The sequence below is a fragment of the Poecilia reticulata genome, chromosome 16, assembly GCF_904066995.2.
Source record: "Poecilia reticulata chromosome 16, P_reticulata-male-v2, whole genome shotgun sequence".
NCBI lineage: Eukaryota > Metazoa > Chordata > Actinopteri > Cyprinodontiformes > Poeciliidae > Poecilia > Poecilia reticulata.
This window is the reverse complement of record NC_088845.1, coordinates 16,191,561-16,210,367: the sequence shown is the minus strand read 5'-3', so window position 1 is coordinate 16,210,367 and position 18,807 is coordinate 16,191,561. Positions and strand designations below refer to the sequence as shown.

The 18,807-nt window shown below is 38.5% G+C and overlaps 1 long non-coding RNA gene across 1 annotated transcript; it reads left to right on the top strand.

Annotated features, from left to right (window-relative positions):
• The first annotated feature begins 1 nt into the window (after position 1).
• On the top strand, positions 2-17,942 carry LOC103478165 (uncharacterized). Its single transcript, XR_535747.3, has 3 exons — positions 2-431; positions 9,102-9,171; positions 17,035-17,942. It is a non-coding gene; the product is annotated as an uncharacterized LOC103478165 (long non-coding RNA).
• The last annotated feature ends 865 nt before the right edge of the window (positions 17,943-18,807 follow it).

Below are 18,807 nucleotides of genomic sequence, written 5' to 3'. Positions count from 1 at the left end.
TTACTCAAATCCAGAATTGTAGTTTAAGGCAGAAGTCTCTCTAAACGAAGATGTCACCTGAGTTCAAAAAGGCTTTCTAATCATTTAAATCACATAGCCTGCCAACTGGTTTGGCAGCAACAGGCTGCACAGAGTAGAGAGGGCGGATGCACCGAGCTCAGGGCGGTGCCGGGCAAACTTCGAGCCAATCGGTCCACAAGGGTGTGGTTATATGTGGCACCAGAGTGCAACAGTTAAATCCTTGAGAGGTGCGCCCACTGGTGTGGGGGTACCGCCTGCGACAGTTTCGCCATTACAGGAAAACTCAGAACGACTCTCTGGTTTTCCTTTTTTTTTTACCTGAAGTGACCAGAGACGGAGTGTGGGAAACCGGGTCCTGGGCAGAACCAGGAGAAAATGTCCCCTAAGAAACCTCAGAGGCTGTCTTTCAGGTAGACTTTACTACATTTTGTGGCACTTATTTTTGATATTTCATACATAGAATGCAATATATTTTCCTTTTACTTCATCCACGCCCCGCCCCCCCAGTGTCTTTTTGACTTAATTGTACACAGTTCAACTCAACATTAGTTTTTTAAATATGTGCTGTATAGGTATGTTGGATATCAGCTTTGTGGTCCACTTGTCTAACATTTATGATGCATACACTTCTTGCAATATGTGTTATATTTTGGCATTTTTCCTTGTATGATTTACATTTTTTTCTTTTTCATTTCTTTTTACACATTTTTTATGTAAATGTGGGTGTGCAGAGTGAGATGTTGGTGCAGAAGCTGCATGATTCCTACAGAAGAGCTGTACAAATGAAAGCAGAGTTTTACCTCTACAACACTAACCTTGAAATCTGAAAAAAATAAATAAATAAATCACAGCAATCCTTGTTATTGCTTCCATTCTTCTCTGTCAGAAATGTACATACAATGCCTTTATCCAATGTAGGACTACAATGCCTTCATAGAGTTTGAGAAAGTGCTCAGGTTAATTCACAACAGACACTTCTTCCTTGATAATGTGAAGTTAAAACACAATCTGCAAAGACATCAAGAAGAGAACACATGTCTGGTTCATCATTGGGTGCAATTTCCAGATACCAGAAGATACCCAGTTCATCTTCACCATTATGTATATAAACAGTATGAAAATGCCCAGCCGTCATGACATTCAAGAAGAAGACGGGTTATGTGTTCCAGGTGATGTATTTCGAAGCATTATGTGTGAATTGACCTCAGAACAGAAGCAAAGAGCTTGTGAAAATGCTGGCTGAAGCTTTTAGAGAAGCGCCATTATACACAATAAAATAATGTCCTTGTGGGCACAGCTGAAAAGGTGGCTCAGTTACACTTGTTCTGCGGGAATGGGACTGAATTCAAGCAAACTATTTAGAGGAGCTTTTAGAAAGGTACCCAAAATGGCTAACCAAAGTCATGCAGTTTAAAAGATAAATCTGCTGATCCATTAAAAGTTTAGTCCGAATATATTTCAGATAATGACAAAAATGTGTTATTTTGTCTTCTTAAGTTGTCTATTTAGATATCTTTTGCTACAAAGTGAATAGAGTACACGTCAACTAATGACAACTTTTATGGTGTACCCACTTCCAGAAGTGCCAAATATGACAGACCTGAAAAATACGGTTTGAACCTCAGAACCTATAGACTCTCCATGAGCAGCTCTTCTGAGATTAACAAGGTATGCGTGGGGTATTGAGTGATGCAGTAGAAAGAGCAGGTGCCCCTTAAAAGAGGTTATAGACTAGTGCCTATAAGGCATTAAAAAAAAACCAAGGTATACGTTTTAGTCTTGCAACTCCTTGCATACATTGAAAAGGCATCACTTCTTTGAACGAAGACGAAAGCAAAGTACAGTTCTCTAATGACTGATTTTGTTTCAAGAGTGACATTTAAGCAGATGATTCGGCTTGTGTGTGTTCTGCTCTTTTAATAATTCTGTTAGTCACCCCAAGGGAGGATGCAGCCGCTGTAATCACTATACCTCCATGGGTGGAAGCCACTGGTGGCCTTCTGTAATTACCTGATTTCCTAACATATGTGCATCTGTGAGATCACTAACCCCGACATTTCTCTGCCGCTATCACCCATCAAAGGCTTTGAGTTATTAGCAGCTGCGGCTGCGCATTAGTCGTCTTCCTCACCACAGGACCTCCTCCTTATCTCGGTTCCCCTGTCTTTCATTACGTGAGTGTGTGGCTCGCCGTGTTTGTGCGCGCGGGACAAGGACTCATTAGCTTACTTCCTGGAGGTCCTGATCATTAATTTCCCATGATGCCTCAGTGCTCCTGTGTGGCTAATTTGCCCCTGGTGAGTTGGCGCTCCCTTTGCAAACATGGAATGGACTGTGGTGGGCTCTCTCCCTCTGCGGGGTTCTCTTTTTCAATCATTTTGATAGATCCATAAGACTAGACCCTTCCTTACAAAGTGACAAAAAAATCTTTTTTGTTTAACTCATTTCTCCCTCTCAGGAAAAAAAAAACCCTTTTAAACCTCAATTTGGGACTGTCTTGAGAGAATAGCAGTTAAACTATTCCGTAACCCTGCAGCTAACTCCTTATAAATTGACCCGATTTCCCTCTCGACTCAGATTAAATTGGAGAGAAAAAGGCTTTCATTTACCTCAAGGGAATGGCAATTGATATGTAGTCATGATGCACAAAAGTGGGAGCAAAGCTGATAAATTTTGCACATTGAAATATTGTTTTAGCCCAACAAAGAAAGGAGAATATCTTAGCAGTAATTTGAAATCATTAATTTGTATCTCTGAAATATTTGCTGCCTCTGTTGTCTCTTTAATATGTCCCCCATCTTCTGTATGTCTATTCATCATTATCAGCAGTCTGTCCAAAACATCTTTTCTCAGTCTTGATCCATCATCCGTCCCAATCTTTACTTTCATTGATCTTCTCAGTGCTGGTCAGATGTGTTTTTTCCACCCGATGGTCCCTTGAAAGAGTTTATCTCAGCAACACTCGCTAGTATTCCCACAGCTCTGGTCAGACATTTTTGCACACCCATCACAGGCATGAATCTGGTGTTCATTTTAATCAAGCTATGATGTGTTTCAACATTTTCCAACAGCGAAGTTATCATGAAATGTACAACTTCAACGAGTTTTGAAAACAAGAATTTGGTTCGCAAGTCTGAATTCATTGTGAATTATCTACATGTCACCAAGTACAAGGCCTACCGTTATGTTAGCAAGATTTTATTTATTTTTTCCTCTTTTTTTTTTCCACAACACTTTAGTGAGGCCAGACACTGATGCTGGACAAGAAGGCCTGGTATTTGCTATATTTCTATGTGGTTGAAGTTGGAAAAGCGATCAGACCCTAACTTGTCTCTCATGTGCAGCTATGTTGGAAGTGAAATATCTCCAAAATATCTCGGTTTGCACATTAACAGTTCCTTTTACTGGAGCTACAGAGCTGAGTCAAGCTCTTGCAAAACTGCACCACAGCACCAGAATAAATGGCTATGGAGAATTGGAAGATTATCATTAATATCTCACCACTGAATAGCAGCAGTAAGATATAAATATGGGTTTGCATCCACCCTTGTTTATCACAGCTCTATTTGTTTGTAAATGTTTAAACATTCAAATCGAATAGTCCAATTCAATTTAAATTGCAACGCTATACAGTTGAGTTCAATCCATCATATAATGTCAACTGTGATATAGTTATCAATTCATCTCCTTTGCAGCAATGTGAGCGAACACGTGGTGACAGTAAGGAGGAGCTGCTGCTTGTGGTGTTGACTATGCTTAAAGTCCAGGTCTGTCCCAAAACACCAACTGACTTGTATGAATGATAACCAATTATATCAGCAAAAGTCCTGTCAGATATTTGTCCTGTCATATGTATTTGTCAAATAGCAGAGGCAGACTCAGTGACAATCAGCTTGGGGTTAAAAGTTAAGGAGGAGCTTCAGAAAAGTTATTTTTTTTTATTTAAAAAAATCAGGGAGCACATATTTCCCATATAAAATATACTGTCTGCATTAAAATTAGGTTCAAGCATGATGTTATATAGTACAAAGTACACAAATGTTATATTTACAGATAAACTGTTAGATGAAAAACAACACAGTCATAAGCCATGAGGCACTTTTCAGCCATGTTGGTTTTTTAAATCAGCCTTGGTAAGAAACTGTGAAGTAGTGTAGTAAAAATGGTCAAAACAGATGAACAAAAAAAAAATCACCATCAGCCACCAGTTCCAGGTTCTTCTGGTGAATTTTATTATTTTGCATTTTTTACACTCTAACACCCATCTCACCCCTGCTCAGGCTGTAGCATCTGAAAACAGATAATGGTGAGTAAAAAAGAAAAACAAATAATGTACCAGAAATGTACCTTGAACAAAAAAAGCATTCTTATTGATCCAGTGGTACAGAAGTGTTAGCTTTAGCTAACACATATACATAGATGTAACCTGCAACGTAATGCTGCCACAAACAAATCCGAAATGATACAGCAAATATAGCAAAGAGGCAACTGCAACGTTTAAATTAAAGCACTAAGAACAAATATAGAAAGAATAAATAAATCAGAAATAAGATTAAGGGACAAGTGGTAAACACAAACTGAACCACTTTGTCGCAGAAACCTTTGATTTTTCAAGTCGGGCTTTCAAATTAGAGGGGGGGGGGGGATTCCTGTGAATTTTTACAAAAGGGAAACTACAGAGATCCAACTTTGGATACAATGCCGATACCTTGGTGCAGCTCTTAGAGAGTCCCAAAAAGCCCCTAGGCTGCAGCCAGGTACATCTTCTCTTGATTCCTCACACTTTCTATTTCCAACTTATCATGCATGAACATGTGCCTGACCCCACTGCTTAACAACAACTGAGATTATGCACATATTGAGAGCAGAAAACTATTATTATTATTTTTATCACTAGATGTATATCTAGACACTTTCTAATGTCCTGTGTTCAGTTCAGCAGTTTATCACTTAACCCGTGAAATGCATGGTTAGGTGTGAGCACAGCCAATATGACAGCACTGTGAAAGACTCCAGGACGACTGCTATTTTTGATTTTGTACTTATCTAAAGCTTTGTCCTTGTACTTTGCTGTGTCTGCTGCTGTTTTAAAGGACATTTCATATTTGAATGAGTTCTTTCTAAAATATGCTCGACAAAGTGAAGGTCCATCTGAGAGGCGTTACTTTGACATTTTTTTTAGGGTTGCAGAAAAGACGTCTGTTTGCCAGCATATCACTCTCATTGTCTGTTCAGCCAGACTCGTTCTACTTACTGTCTCTCTTCCTCCCGTTGCTGCATCTCTAAACAGAAACTCAGTAGTGTCCTGTTCTTATTACTGAAACCTTGACAGACATTAAGGGACGCATAGGAGTTGGCTTCGTTCTCTGTTTCTGCATCATTAGATTCAATCTGGAATAAACATATGTCTGCATATTTCATCCACATCTGGGTCTTGCGTCAGTCTTGTCTACAGTTTTGATCAGTCTTGTCCCCGGACCGATCAGGAACACAGAAGCATCATCCTACTTTTTTTTTGTGCAACTTGGAGTGAAACTTTTGGCTGCATTCAAATACAACAAAGTTTCCTACTCTGAAAGTTTAGATTTTCTTTAAACATTGCAAAGCAACCTAAACTTGTTTTTATTATTGGTCTTAATTGTACAACAGCTGCTGTTGTCAGGCCTTTAGGGAACTTGAAGATTACAGTCAGCATTTGCCTTTATGAACATTTAGCTTCACATCTACTTCTTAAATACTTTACAACAGATTATTGTCCCGTCATTTTATTTGCATTCTGCCCGTCTTATTTATCAAATTTTTCGTTTTGGTTTAGCAATCAGACTATACTTTTAACTTTTCTTTCTCTGAACAAATGATCACATATTTAGTGAGACATACACTTACAAAAGTCCTTTTTGTCTTTGTCTTTGCTATTTTGTTCTCTGCTGAACTGTATTTTTTTTTTTTCCTTGCCTTTATTCTGCACACCCACGCCACTTACTTGCACCGGGGCCAATTTTATGGGGTCGCCACTTTGCCTGTGTGTGTTTTTTCCCTTCTCACCTTTTTTTTTTTCTCCTTTTGTTAATGGCACATTGTGTGTTGCTCTTATATTTTTGCTGTGTGTACCTCCACTCTTTTCCTCCCCTTTCTGCCGCTGCTTCTCAGTTCCATAATTACAGCTCTGGACTCAAGCCGTGATGGTAAATGCTTTTCTATTCCCCTCTCTCCATCACTCACCCTCAGTCTCTGTCGTTCTCTTTTTCCCACCAAGCAAATTACATCTTGGTTACTATAGAGACGTGTTTATTAAATGGTTTTTACCACACTTTCTTAGTTCCTCTAAAGGCCCCATCACCCACTCCCCCCCCCAGCCTCTCTGCTTTGTCCTCATCCCAACCTGCTTTTCTCCTTGTTTACTTTTTTCTTGCACTCTCGCGTATTGATGGCCATTTCGTCTTTTTGTTGTCTGGAGAGCATCTTCGGCGAATTCTTTGGTGACTAATAGTTGCTATTTGTAAAGAAAAGATGAGAAGTGAGTGTGCTGGATAGATTTTCAATGCAGCCGTTTTGCCCATTGTTACTGCCGGTACAACATGTAAGCAGATAAAGAGGCAAGGTCTCGTATTGTACTGATTCGGGATGTGCTATCCATTACTATTGACTTTATAAGTGGCCCCCACTGAATACAGCACTCTGAGATGTGAGCAGTTGTTGCTCTCTTGTCTTCTCATCAGTGCTGTCCAATCAGTGTCTTTGTGTTTCTATTTATTCCAACTCTGATTGTGAACCTACAGATCCGAACTCCAACCCTGTTTTACACAGACAGCAAATCCATTTCAAAACCAAGAATCTTACTTTTATGGACGTTTCATGTGGACCAAAGTGAGTTCAGGGTTTTCTGTGCTTCCAGGCTTTTGTCCGTAACCTTCTGTCCACAAGATCCATCCATTTAGAATAGACAAAAAGTACTAAGGGCTCTGTAGATTTGAGTTTGGAATAAATGCAATGTGTGTAGGAACCGTCCATGTAGAAAAATATAGATTTTTTTTTGTCTATATGTTCTGTCTAACTTTAGAGTTAACAGAGTTTTGGCCAACCCTTCAGTTATCAGCAACAATCTCAAAAGGGAATTACCTTCAAGCAGGGCAGAGTCACGGGAAAAAACAACAACTCTTTTTCTCCATCTGAAGCTCATATTATAACAGTACAAACATTCACAAGTTTCCAATGCATGTTAAAAACATTTGGAGGAAGTTTGAGCCACTCTTTTCTGCAGGAGAGGTTGAGCAGCTTGTTTAAGGTTATGCCATGAATTTACGTCTGACTAGACCACTTCAAAACTTTTATGTTTTTGTTATTTTGAGTCATTCTGTGTGGGGCTTTGATATGTTGTGATATTTGAAACCAGCCAAGGTTCATTTTCTTCTCTTTTATAAACTATCTGTGTGCTGTTTGCTTCCTGTTTTAAATTGATTATTGTCCTCTCCCAACCAGTGAATGTGATAGATGTGACTGCGATGGGCAGGATACTGGTATTTTTTCATAAAATATGTTAAATGTAATTTAACAAATGTTTAATCTGATCTGACAATGGTCTGACGTCTTATAAAATTTATTTTTAACTTCAGACCCTGTTAACTTTAGAGCTCTTGCAATTTTGGGTGGGAATACAGGTAACAAAGGGAAAAAAATACAAGTGAAGCAATGCATTACCGCTGTTAAATCTACCTGGCAAATGTTCTGTGCCGTTTGTAAAACATACCATGACAGAACATTTGACATGGTTAAAAGGAACAAATGTTTTAAATCATTTACATGTTTTCAAAAATGATGTATTTGTCTATTTAGCTTTTTTTTCCTTTTTTTTCTTATGAAAATGCAGGTACATTTTTAATAGCATGTATCCAGATCTAATACTTCATGTATGTTTTTCAAAGCTGACAGCATTTCCGTAGGTCATCACTGACACTTTTGCCTGCAAATTTGAGTTTTGTATGATATCTTTACACAGATTTTTTTTTACTGCTGAAAATGTCAAAGTCCCTTCTGTCAAAAGGTCATACCTGCAGAACATTTTTACTCTTAATAACCAACCGTTTCCCTTTTCATCCTGTTCTTATTCTCAGTGCCTTCACTTCACATCTGTCACCTGCCTCCTTACCCACATGTCTTAGCCTCCTTTTTGTCCTGGATTCAGGAACTGTTAATAGAGTCAACTGGAAGCAAGACACAAAGCCTGCACAGCCATCTGTTCTTCTATGGACGCCATTAGCCCGCTCACTAAATGCACCTCTCCCATTCATCTCCATGCTAGCATCATTTTCACCTCACCCCTCCATGGTCCATCCTGTGCCGTCCTTCCTCGTCCCAAACGATGCAGCATCTCTCCAAGCTCCTGCTCTCCACCCTCTGCAGAGAAATTAACTTTGAGATGAACAGCGCGGTGGCAGTTTGTGCGCACTCAGTGTGATACTCTGCCAAATAAGAAGGGGAAAAAAAAACAAACTGTGAAGGTTATGTCTTGTTCTGTTTGCTGCCAACACGCCGTTTCTGCTCTGGTATCTGAAAACAAACACACTTTCTCTTTGCCAAAAAAGATGGTTTGTTTATTTCCAGTGAAATAAATTGTTTTACCGACTGTTTTAATGTTAATTTTGAGCATAATTTAGGTGCAATAAAATTCACTGCATACCGTAACATGATTTTATTTGTTTTAAAATTGTAAGCTAAAATAACGGCAATTGGCTTTAATGCCATTTTTTAAAAATATCTACTTTTTAAAATCGATATTGGCCCACAGATGCCCACTCATTTCATACTATCGTGGTTTGTTGTTCCTCCTTTATTAAGACAACAAAAGAGATGCTTTCCAGTCTAATGTACGTATGAGTGTGTTCTTGTGGGCAGTGACCTGATGGGGGATTTGGCAGATGTGCTTTTGTGGTAGGAACTAAAAGCAAGATAATTGTTCCCTGGGGAAACATTAAAACAGGGAGAACCACTTAAAGTTAGAGACTAAAGATGAAAAATGCATTTTTAATGCAATATCAGTGATTTATTGCTGATTAAAGTTTTTGGTTTTTTGTGCGTTACAGATCCGAATCATGGGCTGAGATCATCCGTCCATCCTCCTCTCCAGTGTAGCACGATCTTCTGCTGCTGCAGGTGATGTTTTGTGCTGCTTTCTGTGGTTCACATTCAGCAAGTAATCGGTAATACAGCAACACCTGGATTGGTAATACATTATCAGTCAATGACAACCCAATCTTTCCATTCTATCTATTCTCCACCACCAACAACAACAAAAAAAGCCTCTTAAAAATAGTCAAGCGCATGACAACCTAAAAGCACAAAAAACAAGTCAATATAGAATAAGACTACTTTAGCTCTATGTTCATGGGAAGAGTTGATGGAGCAGCTGAATATGCTGGCGTACATGATCGGAGGCCATTTTTAAAAATTATCCTCTCAATCTTTGAAAGCAGAAGGTGAAGCGATGATAATATCTTGTTTGAAGTGTACAAGACTATATATCCACATGTTTTAATCCATACACCTAATCTGCAAGAGACGGCTTATATGCTCTTGTGGAAACAATAGGTTGACAAATGAAAAAAAAATCCGACTTGCTGTAGTTGTCATTAGGTACGTCAGACTATAGACATGAAATAATCCTTTTGATGCTCATTGTGGAAACATCAGACTGTGTAAATGTCAATACAGTGCAAGATACGGCTAAATATTTGCAGCTGTAGAATACATAGGCTCTTTTAGATTAGCACAAGACCAAATGTTTAAGTTAAACACCTTCTGGATCAGAAAATGTTGCCACGGGAAAATATTACAATTACAAATAAACTTTACATGAGTGCTTTTGCATGTTATTATTATGCGTATTTTTTTAACTGTTTATGACAAGAAAAACTGCATCATATCTCTGATCGGGAATTAATGAAACAGACTAAATGGAAAAAAAAGAACAAAAAAGCTCTTTTTAAATTTTTTTTTTCTCCAACTCCTGTTACACTGGCTGGTGGCTTGTGATTTGAATTATTAATCGCTAGTTATTGTCTTATTGTTCTAAGATGTGGATTCTGGGGACTGTGGCGGTCTGCTGTGCTGCTTATCCCCTCTCATCAGAGCGAGGGTGAAAATGATATCGTCTAATGATTAGCCTCTTATGCTCCCCTCGCCTCCACTCCCTTGCTGTCTTTCAGTAAATGAGAGAAAGTGATACGGTTCTCTAATGACCAGTGTGAATAATTACCATCTAAATAAAGGTCCTGTTTGCTGCTAGAAATCTTCGACTTTGTCTCTCGCCATCTTTAATTCTCCGTTGGACTATTTTCCCCATTATTTGAAGTTCATTCTTCCCATTGATATTCTTTTGTTTTGTCCATTCAATTGATGATCAATTTTTATGCAATTGTCAGTTTTTTTCCATCCTCTTTTCTGTACAGTATGCCTTATTTCCTCCCACAGATCAGAGAGGAGCTCAAGCTGACACCCGGTCCAGCTGCTTATTTAGCTTTTATATCCTGAATTGAAGCCAACAGAGCGAGAGCCTGGAGGACTGGGAAAAAAACCCCCCAAAAAAAACGTATGTGAGAGCCGAGAAGATGCAAAGGAAAAGGAAAGCGGGAAAAAAAACTTGCTGTCTGTCCCCACATTTATTTTGTGCTTACTAAAGTTCTTCTTCCTCCATGTTCTCTCCCTCTTTGTTGGGGTGAGGAGGAGGAGCTGAGTTATTAAAACGCCAACCTTTCCAACAAGAGGCAATAAATCAAACTAAATATCCAAGGGAGGGAGAGAAAAGGAGTGAGACAGAGAGAGAAGTGAGGGAAATGAAAAATTGGTAATGTACAAGTCAAGAAGGAAGGATTTTGAGGGAGAGGAGAAGCTCTGAGTGAAAGCAGATGAGTAAATAAAGAGCATTTCACCCGGCTGGCCTCGCCTCATCCACAGGCAGGTCGGCCAGTCAGGGTAAACGCAGCATCAATATGAATCAGTCGTCTTATGAACGAGTCTTTTTAAGGCAGTTTGTAGGGAATGTGTTCAGGCTAAAGCCACAAAATGCTTTTTATATCAATACTCCAAAACCGAATCCAAACAAATACAACAATTATTATGTGTGAATTACAGTGCAGTGAAACGTCTCAAGCACACTGATCTGAAGCATATAAAAAGTTTGCTAAATTTGGGAACGGCTTAGTCAAAGTCTGGACTCAAATCTGATTGACTTTAAACATTCATGCTTCAAAAAACCCTGGGATAGAAAGATGTGTGGGTTAAAACTCCTCCAGAACAGAGCTGGCATCAGTTCTTAGCTTTACAGGACAGTTAGTTTACACAATCGGTCAGGGTGGGTCAGATAACCTTTAACCTCAAATAAATAGAATCATAATTTTATTTGACAGTTTCAAAATCTTTCTTTTGTATCTACTCAGGTTATTATTGTAGTATTAAGAGTTATAGAAATTATTCTAAACATACACATGCTGTGGGACATCGAGTGTTCATGGTGTGAGATTTGCCTGAATAAGGTGAAGACAACCTTTATTATACAATGTCTTCTTATTAAATTATGTGTCTTTTCTTATTTACAGAATTATTAGAAGTAATATGTTGTATTATGTATGTAAATAACTTCAATTACTATTTTTTAAATATTTTCTAGTTTAATCATGAAACATCCAATAATATAATTATTTAATGGCTAGTTTATTTATTTATTCATTTCATTTTTGTTATTTTGATGAAGTTATATACTATAAAAGCATGATTGTAGTCATTTTTATTTATTTGTTTTCTTATTTTTATCAAACTGAGACACTTTTACTGTCCAGTTCACTACGAATGTTATGTCATTTTCCTTCTTTATTACAAAGGTTCACTGAATTAGAAAATATTTTTATATCTCTAGATATCATGTCTCACAGTCTAAATGAGTTGTAGAATACATTAAAATAAAAATCTCCTGGGTGGGATAAAGACAAATGATACAATTTTCAATAAGTGAATGGAAGAAAAAGGAATTTTATAACAGGTTTTAGCCTGTAGGAACAATAAAGGTTTCCAACCAATTCCTGCTTACACACACAATCTTTTGCTTCATGTTTTCCTAAACTCCTTTCTCTATTACTTTATTATCATTATTTTTATTTCTTTGAAGACAATTACATGACAGAGGGACACAAAATAAAAATAAAAAACTCTAGGCCACAGATATAAACACTTAAATTAACTTGAACGTCTGAGATTTTATATCTGTGCTGCGTAATGTGTTAAAAATCTTCACTCCAACCTCTCAAGTCTCACTGAGCGACACAGTTCACACTTTCTCCACACACTCGCACGCTACAAATCAATTTCCCCATGAAGTGAAAAACAAATTCACAGCAAATGGCAGGACTGAGCATCAAGAGTGCAGCGGTTTATAGACCAATTAGGGTGAAAGTGAGAAATATCCACTGGAGGCTGCCACGTGTACTGCATAAACCAGATCCAGAATAACCAGCCCTGCTAGGCAGAACAAACACCAAACGTTAGTTTGGATTTTCTATCCCAAATTAGATAGAAAATCTAAAAAAGTAAAAAAAAAAAAAAAAAAAGTTGCATGCCTCAGTAAATCTGATCTAAAAAAAGTCTCAAGGGAAGGTCTGAATCAGGAGAATGTGACTCTCTCAAACCCCATGGCTCATTTCTTCATTGCAGATATTCAGCAGTTATATTGTGAGAGATCATAAATAGTGCATCTATTCCTGAAATAAGGAAATTATTAATAAATTCTTCGTCTTCTTCTGACATGTAGGAGTTTGGGCAGTTGCCCAGGGCAGCCTTAGGAAGGGTTGGCACCACTAGCGGAACAAGTCGGCGTCGGGCCGGGGGCCGGGCCAATTACCGGGCCCCTAACGAATCACCGGGCCCCTTACATACATCAGCTGCTGGAAACTGTTGAGCAGGGGGAGGGATGGGGGGGGGCGAAACTGATACTGTAGACTTTAACATTAAATACACCTTTGTCAACAGGTGAGGGAGCACTTTTTCCATCTACAATCAGACATTTAAGCGACTTGAAACCATTCCTCCCTCCCTGGCACCTCCAGACCCGGGCCCCCATCCGACCCGGTTCAGGGGGCAGCCGCCCCCCAGTCCCCCCTATGGCTCCGCCCCTGGTTGGCACACAAGCACCAAATAAAACGTAACTTATCCATCAGTTTGGACATGAACGAGTTTCTGTTCATGGAGGTGAAAGTGGATCCTGAGCAACTAGAGAGACTATATTATGTCTTTTTTTTTTTTTTTACCAGCACAGTATTTTATCCCACCAGAGGATCTCATTTGATTTCACTTTAATTGGTTTGGGTGCAGCAGAAGGAAGATCTCACCCAAGATCTCATGCAAGAGCTGCCATTTCTTCTGACTTAAAGCAGGAGATATTGACTTGCAGTTTCTAAGCATATGAGCCGGTGTTTTCCCAACCAATGTTGACCCTTTTGCATGGGTCAACATTGTCCTTTAGTGACTCCTAAGTTACTAAAGTTACATTTCTTTTATTCAAAGCCCCAAAACAATTTTGAACTTGCATAACAAAAAATTAAATGAGAAATATTTTACTAAAATGAACAATGTTTTTATAGACAAGAGATTTGTAACTTATTGCTGATCCAAAACATTAAAAGATTTTCACATAATTGATATAAAAAACCTTGAAAAGGTTTTCTTAAAAAAAAAACAAAAAAAACAGCTAAGTTTTTTTTATTTGAGTAAACGTTGTGCAAAGGTCTGCTATTGAGTTAAAGCAGATAGTTGTTTCAATAATTTATCATAGTAATAAACTGTAAAACTAAAAATGCAGTTGAAATAAAAACTTAGCTTGTTTTTTTTCTCTTACATTTCAGGAAGGTATTGAGATGTTTGAAATAGTAGATATACACAGTAGATATTTAAAAATTGTACATTAATTGTGGACGAGCTTCCTTGTTTAATTGAAAGCACACAGAATTATTACGAGGGCCCCGAATGGCTCATGGGCCACATGTAGGGTTTAGACCAAACGTCCAATCAGGAAGTGACACATTTCTTCCTGTTTTTAATGAGATACCAACAATCGACTGCCATAGAAAATATACTGCGTAATTCACATATTTTCACAGATTAAAATATTATGGTTTTACCCCATCAGAAAATAATGTAGGATTTAGCATCCAGTTGAAATGAGTCTCACTTTTTAATAAAAAAAAAATTTTTTTTACTTGTTATAATTTACAATACGCCTTATATCTTTTAAATCATGCTTTTATATTTCTAATTAACTCATATAATGAATTAATTGGCCTATATCACATTTTGTTATATTAATTTACAACTCTAAAATTCACAGACGTGTGTTCCTTTTTTTATTTGATGTATCAGCTGAACTCATAAGTCAACAGATAGTTGCTTTTATAATTGAAGATTTTGATTTCTTAAATGCAAGGTCATTAAAGTTTTTTTTTTTTTTCTGTGCAGAATTAGCTTTAGGCCAATCCTATAACAGTTTGAAATCTATTTTAAAGTAGATTTTTGTCATTACAGTCTGAACCACCACTGAAAACATGCTTGGACAACGCTCCACAATGACCAACTAAATTAGAATTCGATTTTTAGCAGCTCAACAGAGGAGGCAGCATGAGCCTGATATTGGGAGGTTAAATTGTTAAATGGTTCAAACCCTCCTAAGTGCCTCCTGTTTTCTTTTTTTAAAAAAAATATAATCCTCTGGGGCTTTCTTCCTTCACCACCATGATTTTGAAAGGCCTACAGTGAGGAGAGACATCAGTCATTACTCTGCCAGAAACACACAGAGACCTACACTAATTATTCACTTCCCTGTGTTGCTCAGTGTTACTGTGTTCAGGGTAATAATGATGCTCACAAAGAGAAATGGGGCAATAAAAACCATGCTCATTCTGCCTCTTGCATCTCTTCTCCACTGAACCAAAACATTCATTAAATGAAGTGAAAAATATGTTTTTTTGGATCTCAGAATGCCGTTCCATTTTTTAACAAGCTTTCCCTCATGTCTAATATTTGCATCTTGATCCTATTTCTATGCTGAAAGTCTGAGTGTGTTTTTTATGTCCAGTTTAATAAATGAGCGTGGAAAGGTCACACCCATTTAATAATTGTGAAGAGAAATGGGGGGGGGGGTAGAATAAATTATTTTCATTATTTTTTTACAAATAAGTCTCAAAGTTGTGGTTTTATATTTGTATTTAGCCCACCTGTGGCATTACTTTGCAGAACTATCTTTTGCTGAAGCAAGTTATTCTGTGGAATTTCAGCTTTGTAGGTAGAAAGTTCCACTTTTACACACTCCTCTATGCAGAGGACTGATCCTTCGCCAGATAAGATGAGGATCATCTGTTGGCATCAGTTTTAAAGGCTCTCTCCTTGTTGCTGTCATTTCTGTGTTTTATGATGGAGATGGTATGTCCGGAAAATTTTTCCCTGACATTTCTTGCATGTAAACTACAAAAGTTTGATCACATTTTATGACTTGTGGCAAACTGACTTCCTCTCGCTTTTTTTTTAAACAATGCCTGTCTTGTCAGTCTTCCATATGTGTCTCTTTATGGAGCACATGACTACTATTGCCTTACTGTTAATCGTTCTTGACATCTCCCCCAAAGTTACCATGGGAACCAGGATTAATAAAGGGGTCTTTACCTGGCCTGTCGGTTCAAGTGCAAGCCATGGTTAGTAGGTTTTCGGTTGTGCTTTGCTCTTTCAATTTCATATATAATTTTAAATGTAAATATGGAACTGTACTTGTAAAAAGAATTTCAAAGAGTGGAACACATCCTACTTTTAAATGTGATAAAAATAATAAAAAAAAAAGATTTAAAGAAAAAAAAATCTGGGCCAATTGTGATGCTGTAAGTTAGGCAAAAATAACATTAATGAAATATTTTCTGTGACTTTTGAAGGCGTTTGTTTATCTTAGCTTTTATAAAGGGGTATCAAACGTTTATAAAATTTTTTTAAACCCGTCTTTCAATTTTGATCAATTTTACAGATTTCCTGTAATTTGTGTTGATTTATCACAGTGAAACTCCATAAAATACAATGAAATTTGTGGCTGTAACAGATATATGTTGACTACTTTACTCTGCTTTCCTCCAACCTGCTTCTTTTTTAAAGATTGCTTTATGACTGTGTTCAGTGTTGATGAAATGTTAATGCCTGTTTCACCTGCAGTCGACAGGGTTTTCAAAGACAGAGCAATTAAAATCTTAAGGTCAGATCTGCATACGCCAGTTGCCTCTGGTTTGTTTGTTGAGACTGCGGGTTGAGGGGCGGGCGGAGGTCAACTGCTGACCCTTACAAACAGACCTGAAGCGCACTGACAGCGTCACATTGCTGGGAGAGCTGGTGGTCGACAACGGTTAGCGCATAAAAACAAGACGATGAATAATAGAAAAGCAAAGAGGGATGGTTCGGAGAGATTAGCTTGCTGTCACGTTTGCATCGTTGTTTGTTTCTGCAGCTTCTGAAGATGAATTCTCTTTGCTATGGACACAAAATGAAAAAAATTCCTCTGGTATTAAATTTACTAAACAGCCTGTTAGTTTGCACTTTTATTGCTACTGTGTGTCTGTTATTTCTTCTCAGTATGTGAGTCTGCAGGCCTCAGGCTGCGAACGAGTCGTGGGGTGGCACCCAACATTAATTACTATTATTAATTACTTTGACAAATGGACTTAATTCAACTCTGTATTTAGAATGCCCACACATACACACACGCACAAACACGCACATCACCGTTTCATAAACACAGGGCATAGCTGGCATTGTGTGCTGCTACTAATTGAGTCGTGCATTATATTGTCCGGTAGTATGAAACACAGGTGGCTCTGAGACTGTTAGTGATTGGGCTCCAGTACATTTCACTGGGACGGAGAACCCGCGTATCAATTATTCATCCCGTGTGCTGCTCAGTCAGATACTCAGGAATCCGTCTCTCTCTGTCTTTCTCACCTGCAGGGATTACAGGAGGAGCAGTGATGGGGCACACTATGCTGGTTTCACAGTGAATTAGCATGCTGCTGTTGTGTTGGCCAGCACAATGTAGGTTACCGAGAGGAAGAGCAGGCAGGTGACGCTCTCAGTGCTGGCCTTTTCTGGACGCTGGTGCAAGAGCAGCCCAGGTGACGGCTCAGAGAGCTTCAACCTCGAAGACCTGTGAGGCGGACATGAATTATAAAGGCGAACGCCTTTGAAGTGTTATGAAGAACTTTCATCCATTGCTTGCTTGGTAAAGAAATGAAGCTTGAGGATTTAGGATAAACCTTTGACAAGACTTTAGTTTCAGAAACTTCCTGAATGTGTGGAAAAGGGGTGAAGAAGGCAGCACTGCTGCTCAGCCAAATTCAACCAGCTCTATATGCCGATGTCCTCCCAAAAGGGACACGGCCCCTGCTTAAATTGCAGGTTTTCATGATGGAGCAGGATGAATGATTTGAAAACATTTTCAACAAATTTATCCACTAAAGTTTATCTGAAAATAATCAAATCTTTTTGAGGGAAAGAATGAATAAAAAATAAGGAATAATCTATTCGTTCCTTAAACAACCTGCTGATTGAAATTCAGCAGTCTTCTTTTGGAAGGAGTCTGGCAGCATCTTGCATATTGACTTGGCAATATTTGTCCGCTGTGTCCAGCTGAGTATTCAGCCCATATTAAATAAACTGACTTCTCAGGAGGCTGATTTCAATATTAAGAATCTTTTTCTTGGTCTCATGTAATCTATTTGTGATTTCTGGAGACACTTCATTGAATTTTCATCAAACGGAAACTGAAACCGTCACAATTATTGGGAATAAATATTTGAAATCTATTAAAAAAGATATGTGTATTAAATGTGACTTTCTGAATAAATTACCAAAATAAACCTTTGACTATGCAATTTATTTAGATGTTTTACCTTACGACCTCAGAGCTGGATTCCAAAAATCTATGACAACGTATAGAAAATGGCCGACCTCAACACTACAAAAAAATTCAAAATCCACAAAAGACTGGAAGACATCAGTAAACAGAAGCACACCTCGTGTGGCTGCTTTCATGCCGAGAAAAAGTTGACCCTCATGATTGTCGCTGCATCTCGCCACAATGCTACGACGGGCGGACAGCTTGCTTTAATGTCCACATTTAAATCTTCTCCTGTTTTGCGTGGCAGAGCGCGGTCACCACATTTCCAGGCCGTATTTGTTCTGGGTTCATCGTGATTAGACGGGTGGGTGGACAGTAGCTTGTTAGCAGCCTCCAGCTGTGAGTGCGCTGCGACCTCTGACCCAAGTTTGGAGCTTCAAACGGTCGGGGAGGGGCGTTGCTCTGCTGGTGACCCCCGCAGTAACAGACCGAGGCTTGGTTCACAGGTCGGGAGAAGAGGAGTCGGTAAATACTCTCACAGGGAGCCGTCGAATGAGAGCGTGGAAAAAAACATTTTACAATATTAATGTTTGGCTGTGCTGTGTTGGCTGCCATTAGAGCACATCTGCAAACGATAACGGCGGTCTTCTCACTTCGTCGTTCACCGTAGCTGATTCATAATGGATCTATGTTTAGGTAGCGTGTGTGTCCATCTTTCGTGTGACTCAGAGTGCACATAAAGCATATTAATATTCACTTGTTTAATCCGACACATCTTACCGTTTCTAGAGTTTCATGAGGTACAGAGGCGTTTTATTTCCTTCCTTTAAAGTCTAAGCCAAAACGTATGTTGATGCCTTCTCCTTTGAGGGCCTTTCTTCTGA